We start from the raw sequence: 7,893 nt of genomic DNA, 5'->3' as shown, positions 1-7,893 counted from the left end.
AGTAGATTTCTAAATGAAAACCACACAGCACTGATAGCATGAGTGCGGTCGTTCTGTAATGGCTTTAGAACTGAGACTAGGCACAATTCAAATGACATTGATTCGCTTCTAGTGCTGCGAGTGCGAAGTGGTTTTGAACATTCATGTGTCAGCATTTTAATTCATCATGAGCCACAAAGTCGATATGTGTTTTCTTAAAACTAAATGGATTGAATGAAAACATCGACTTTAGTTCAATATCAATTCGAAATCCACAATAATGGTGCGTAAAGATCCATTAAAATATTAAGTTCATTGTGAAATGACATTTGTTCCATGACATTTAATGATGAAAAAATCGCAAGAAAATATTATGTCAAATGTATGCTCCTCAACACCAAAATGCAATGTCAGCATTATAATAACCATTCCAAATTTGGTCCATTTCGGTTCATAACTATGTATTGACCCATACACCCCGATCATAATATTTGAGTTCCGGAGCCACTTGGAGAAGCAAATTTCGCCCGATCCGGATGAAATTTATTATGAGATGGTGCCAACATATTCGCTTTTGTAAATATTTAAAAAAAATGTTCATATGGGTCCATAATTATATGTTGCCGGCATATAAAACGATTTACATATATACACTCTAAAAATAGGCAAACAATTTCTTCTTCTTACAAATTTTGATTAACATAGAATACACATTTTTCTAATATAAGGTTTTTTCCTTGTCCAAAAGTCGATAAAGTCGTTTTGTCCTTATAGTTATATGATTCGATTTAAAAATGGATATTTTAACCCTTTCACTACCGATGTTTACCTAGGACGACATTCGAAAACGACACCAAACTCTATTTCCTCAATTAGTTTCGATTTATTTCTCGATGTTGTTTTAAAGTAGAGGCTTTAATCTAAATAAGCTATAAATATTTTCCACATTGGTGAGTACTAAAATTCATTTTTATAAACTTCTTTAACAATAAACGAAAAATACGAAATTTTGAGCCAATTTTTCTACTGTATAACAGGTTGGCTGATAAGTCCTCGGTATAACAAAGAAAAACACATTTTTTTTTGTCAAAATTCGTTTTTATTATTCAACATAGTTCCCTTCAAGAGCGATACAACGATTATACACTGAAAAAATATTGTCGAGAGGTCAAAGGTTTCATGGCTTTAAAATAAGAATACAAATTTTGCTTAGCATAGAAGACGCATTTCTCTAAAATAAAGTTATTTTCCTTGTCCAAAAGTCGATAAACTTTTCAATGAAGTCGTATTGTCCTTATAATTAAGTGATTTCACTTAAAAATGGGTATCTTAACATGAAAGAAAAAATTTATAGCCTAAGGCCAACTTGACATTAATAATTCAGAAAAAATTCTTTAAATTTAATGAAATTGTCTTTAAATTTGTTGTCTTTTTGCATCTTGACTACAAAGCAAAAAATCGTTCAAATATAGGACATGTTTTTCAAAACTTTATTTTAAAGAAGTTTTTTACTTCAAACATAGCATAATTTCTACTGGAAGTCGAGTCCTAATTTGGAAAAATAAAGTTGCCGTTAACTCGTTTTTAAAGGACATTTATAGCATATGAAGAAAAAAAGCTGAGAAAGCGAAAAATTAAAATTTGCTTCCTAGAAGCAAGTACACAAAACCTAAATTTAAAAGAGAATTGTGTCTTAAAAGTATCCTTACTTGTGTTCTCCGCTTCTTTGGCTCGGATTCAATACCAAATTTTTTAAAGTAAAGACAAAATCTTTGGAACCGAGTATGCTTTTTCTCAGTGTAACAACCTTCCAATTTTTTGATACCATTTTGGTAGTACTCCTTCGGTTTTGCCTCAAAATAGGCCTCAGTTTCGGCGATCACCTCTTCATTGCAGCCAAATTTTTTCCCTGCGAGTATCCTTTTGAGGTCTGAGAACAAGAAAAAGTCGCTGGGGGCCAGATCTGGAGAATACGGTGGGTGGGGAAGCAATTCGAAGCCCAATTCATGAATTTTTGCCATCGTTCTCAATGACTTGTGTTCTCGTTCTCAATGACTTGTGTGCGTTGTCTTGGTGGAACAACACTTTTTTCTTCTTCATATGGGGCCGTTTTGCCGCGATTTCGACCTTCAAACGCTCCAATAACGCCATATAATAGTCACTGTTGATGGCCTTTCCCTCCTCAAAATAATCGATAAAAATTATTCCATGCGCAACCCAAAAAACACAGGCCATTACTTTGCCAGCGAACTTTGAGTCTTTCCACGCTTCGGAGACGGTTCACCGGTCGCTGTCCACTCAGCCGACTGTCGATTCGACTCAGGAGTGTAGTGCTGGAGCCATGTTTCATCCATCGTCACATATCGACGGAAAAACTCGGGTGTATTACGTGTTAACAGCTGAAAACACCGCTTCAACACGTTGTTGTTTTTGGTCAAATGTGAGCTCGCGCGGCACCCATTTTGCACAGAGCTTCCGCATATCCAAATATTGATGAGTGATATGACCAACACGTTCCTTTGATATCTTTAAGGCCTCTGCTATCTCGATCAACTTCATTTTACGGTCATTCAAAATCATTTTGTGGATTTTTTTGATGTCTTCGGCGGTAACCACACCTTTCGGGCGTCCACTGCGTTCACCGTCGTCCGTGCTCATTTCACCACGCTTGAATTTTGCATATCAATCAATTATTGTTGATTTCCCTGGGGCAGAATACGGAAACTCATTATCAAGCCAAGTTTTTGCTTCCATCGTATTTTTCCCTTGAGAAAACAGTATTTTATCAAAACACGAATTCCTTTTTTTCTATTTTTTTTCACAATAACAAAAGTTGCAATAACAAGAGCTATATCAGTTTGTTCTAAAAACTTGATTTTTTAATTGTGACGAAATAGCTCTATGAAAATAAGCGCTATTTGACCTATTATATCTATCGACGTGAGAGAAAAAATACAAAAAAGAACCCGAAAACTATCAGCTATAGTTTTTGTACGAATGCCCATTTACTAGAGATAACAGGTTGGTTGATAAGTCCCCGGTCTGACACATAGATGGCGTCGCTAGTATTAAATGCATATTATTTTTATATAGTACCAACCTTCAAATGATTCATGTCAAAATTTGACGTATGTAAGTCAATTAGTTTGTGAGATAGAGCGTCTTTTGTAAAGCAACTTTTGTTATTGTGAAAAAATGTAAAAAAAGGAATTTCGTGTTTTGATAAAATACTATTTTCTGAAGGGAAAAAGTACAGTGGAAGCAAAAACTTGGCTTTATAACGAGTTTCCGGATTCTGCCCCAGGGAAATCAACTATAATTGATTAGTATGTAAAATTCAAGCGTGGTGAAATGAGCACGGAGGACGGTGAACGCAGTGGAGCGCGAGCTCACATTTGACCAAAAACAACAACGTGTTGATGATTCTGAGCGGTGTTTGCAGCTGTTAACTCGTAATACACCCGAGTTTTTCCGTCGGTATGTGACAATGGATTAAACATGGCTCCATCACTACACTCCTGAGTCCAATCGACAGTCGGCTGAGTGGACAGCGACCGGTGAACCGTCTCCGAAGCGTGGAAAGACTCAAAAGTCCGCTGGCAAAGTAATGGCCTCTGTTTTTTGGGATGCGCATGGAATAATTTTTATCGATTATCTTGAGGAGGGATGAACCATCAACAGTGACTATTATATGGCGTTATTGGAGCGTTTCAAGGTCGAAATCGCGGCAAAACTGTCCCATATGAAGAAGAAACAAGTATAAACGGCCGTAAGTTCGGCCAGGCCGAATCTTATGTACCCTCCACCATGGATTGCATTGAAACTTGTACTAAAGACTGCCATTCACAATTGAATTACTTGGGTTGCGGTAACACTTGCCGATGGCAAGGTTTCTTAAAACTTCTTAACACCGTCTACTCAATTGTAAGTTAGTCCATACGGAGTATACACGCTCACAAAAAATCGCTTCTGTAACATATACTCCCAAACATATTTTGCTTCAAGCATATACATTTTTGGGTATTGCCCAAACATTTATATGTTTGATCTCTTCCAATATATAATATGTTTGAAAGCATATTGGTCTAAATAATATATGTTTGGGTAGTCAAAGTTCCAAACATTTTGTATTTTTGCATCCAAATTCAATAATATTGTCTTCCAAAAAACAATATGTTATTATGTGAACATATAATATGTTTGGAAGCATTTTGCACCCAAAAATATTATATGCTTAAAAAAAAATTCTCCCAAACAATATTGTGCTCAAAATTTTATTTATTTATTTATATATTTACAATCGTAATGAATTATGAAAATAAACAGGTAATATAGGTGCTAACAACATAGGTTTTCGACCTGAATGCTCAAAATTTTGTTTCTGCCTAATTGTATATTCCCCCACATCTTTCTCACTTCCACGAGATTTTTTAGTTCTTAGCACTTTTTTCTGTGATACAAACATTGTAGAAGAAATTATTCAATTTTATGATTTTTTTATTTTAATTTTACCTTTTGCCGGACGGGGATTCGAACAGCGGACCACACAGTTTGTAAGGATCAAAGAAGTAGTAGATCAATTGCACAAGGAAAAATAAAATGTTAATTTTGTAATAACAAGCAACAACCACCAACTTAATTCAATATCGCTCCCTGTTAAATAGCGCTCCAAGCTACTAAACACATATATGTTTATAGGCTATTTCTAAATTAATATATGTTTGCATCCAAGCATATTATATTTACAAACATTTTATGTCCCAAACATAATATGTTCTAACATATTAACATATATGTCCCAAACATGTTATGCTAGTTTATGAACATTATATGCTTGCACTCAAAAATATTGTGTTTAAAAATTTGTGGTCCAAACATATAATGTTTATAGCCAAACATATGAAAAACTGCCTTTTTCATCCGTGTAGATAAACAAAAAAAGGTCGATTAAATACTATTTAATTCAGTTTGACAAAATTTTCTATAGAAATAACATTTTGACAAAATTTTCTATAGAAATAATATTTTTACATAATTTCTATAGAAATAAAATTTTGACAAAAATTTCTATAGTAATAAAATTTTGACAAAATTTTCTATCGAAATAAAATTTTAACAAAATTTTCTATCGAAATGAAATGTTGACAAAATATTCTATAGTAATTAAATTTTGACAAAATTTTCTATAGAAATAAAATTTTGCTAGATTACTTTTGGGGATCGGCTATATATAACTATAGACGGATATGGACCAATTTTGGAATGGTTGTTAGCGGCCATATACTGCACAATGTTCAAAATTTCACCACGTACCAAATTTTAACCGGATCCGATGAATTTTGGTCCTCTAAGAGCGGCATGGACCATATACTAACACCACGTACCAAATTTCAACCGGATTGGGTGAATTTTGCTCTTCCAAGGGGCTCCGGAGGTCAACTCTGGGGATCGGTTTGTATGGGGGCTATATATAATTATGGACTGATATGAACCAATTCATGCATGGTTGTTGGATTCCATATACTAACATCACGTACCAAATTTCAACCGAATACGATGAATTTTGCTCTTCCAAGGGGCTCCAGAGGTCAAATCTGGGGATCATTTTATATGGGGGCTATATATAATTGGACCGATTTCGACCAATTTTTGCACAGTGGTTAGAGATCATATACTGACACCATGTACCAAATGTCAGTCGGATCATGTGAAATTTTCTTCTCTTAGAGGCTCCGCAAGCCAAATCTGGGGATCGGTTTATATGGGGTCTATATATAATTATGGACCGATATGGACCAATTTTTGCACGGTTGTTGGAGACCATATATTTACACCATGTACCAAATTTCGGCCGGATCGGATGAAATTTGCTTCTCTTAGAGGCCTCGCAAGCCAAATCGGGGGATCGGTTTATATGGGGGCTATATATAATTATGGACCGATGTGGACGAATTTTTGCATGGTTGTTAGAGACCATATACTTACACCATGTACCAAATTTCAGCCGGATCGGATGAAATTTGCTTCTCTTAGAGGCCTCGCAAGCCAAATCGGGGGATCGGTTTATATGGGGGCTATATATAATTATGGACCGATGTGGACGAATTTTTGTATGGTTGTTAGAGACCATATACTAACACCCTGTACCAAATTTCAGCCGGATCGGATGAAATTTGTTTCTCTTAGAGGCGTCGCAAGCCAAATTTGGGGGTCCGTTTATATGGGGGCTATACGTAAAAGTGGACCGATATGGCCCATTTGCAATACCATCCGACCTACACCCAGAGAAATGATTGGTTGGAATTCGATTACGACAACAAATTGATAGTGGGGAAGCACAATGTTTAATTGTGTGGACTAATTGTTGGTTATTTCTCTTCTTTTATGGTTTGTATAACCAATACAAAAGCAGTGTAACCAAAAGTTGGTACACACGACCAAATATTGGTGGTTATCTATATATGGAAGCAAGCAAACTTTTCGATTTATTCCTGCCTGTTGTGATAACTGATTTGTTTTATCAATGTGTCATCAAAACCAACTGGATGTCCGTCTAACAAATAAGTTGGTTGTGTTAACAGATTTGATAGTTATAAAGGATTTTTTTTGCTTTGGACTACGTATATATGACAACAAATACATAATTGTTTTTGTCTCATTAATTATAGAAAACTATAAAATTCAAATTTTTAATGACAATAAAATTTTACATAACATTCTGCCCAACAAGGATTGTTGTGATTTATATACATACATATATTATTTTTAATTCGGTAGCTGTATTCTTAAGAGTAAGTGTATAAGCGGAAGTGGGTCACTTTTCTTCATTTCCTGTAGAACTATGTTGTTGTTTTAGATACATTGGAATTGCTTCATCGACTCCAATGTAATGCCATATATAATCATGTAAGGCGCGCATTTTAAACAAAGTTCAGCATTTGATAAATGACTAAATATTTTAATTTTAGACAATCAATCTGTTTGAAGTGGATGAAGAACTTTGCCCGCTTTTCAAGCGATGGTTTTTGCTGGCATCATAGTGCTCAATATCTCAAGATCTTACATTAGACAACGCCACAGGTAAATCCAAGCCAACTTGGACTTTAAAGCAAAAATTATAAAGTTTAATCTTTCTTCCAGAATTTAAAAAAAGCATATTTTGCAGCCCGAACAAGTTTTATGAATTCCGAGATGACAGGTTTAGAGCCATTCAGGCCTCAATGTGCGTGAAAATGTTCCAATAATTAATACAAAAATATTAGTATATAATAAAATTAAAAAAAAAAAACTAAAATGAATTCAATGATTGGTATCTTTAATTTTATAAGCATTGGTTGTCAGAAAAAACAGTTAGTTGCTTTAACAAACGAATGAAATCTTATTGGTTGTGACTGCCAATTAGACTGCTAATGTGCCCAAATTTTAGTTATTCAAACATTTTATCTACAGTTGGGACAGACAACAATTGGTTGCTTTAACAAATTTTGTCGGTTATATTCTGATAGTAGATGGGACCAAATAATTTGGTTGGCAAAAAAATTGGTTGGCACAACAAATTTGTTTTCTGTGTGTACATCAATAACAACTACTTGTACCAAGTTTCAAGTCGATAGCTTGTTTTGTTCGGAAGTTAGCGTGATTTCAACAGACGGACGGACGGACGGACGGACATGCTCAGAATTTCACCACGACCCAGAATATATATACTTTATGGGGTCTTAGAGCAATATTTCGATGTGTTACAAACGGAATGACAAAGTTAATATACCCCCCATCCTATGGTGGTGGGTATAAAAACGAATTTTGACAAAAAAATGTGTTTTTTTTGTTAGACCGGAGACTTATCAGCCAACCTGTTAGTATATGAGATCTTCTCCTCCCAAAATTGGTAATTTTTCAAAAAGAAAAAAACTT

General features: G+C 34.8%; 1 long non-coding RNA gene across 1 annotated transcript; it reads left to right on the top strand.

Moving 5' to 3' along the window:
* Nucleotides 1-6,953: 6,953 nt before the first annotated feature.
* Nucleotides 6,954-7,277, top strand: LOC142219477 (uncharacterized). The gene is made up of 2 exons (XR_012717595.1): nucleotides 6,954-7,059; nucleotides 7,120-7,277. It is a non-coding gene; the product is annotated as an uncharacterized LOC142219477 (long non-coding RNA).
* The last annotated feature ends 616 nt before the right edge of the window (nucleotides 7,278-7,893 follow it).

The sequence above is a fragment of the Haematobia irritans genome, chromosome 1, assembly GCF_050003625.1.
Source record: "Haematobia irritans isolate KBUSLIRL chromosome 1, ASM5000362v1, whole genome shotgun sequence".
Lineage (NCBI taxonomy): Eukaryota > Metazoa > Arthropoda > Insecta > Diptera > Muscidae > Haematobia > Haematobia irritans.
Note: the sequence above shows the minus strand (reverse complement) of the source record. Positions and strands in the feature narration are given on the sequence as shown.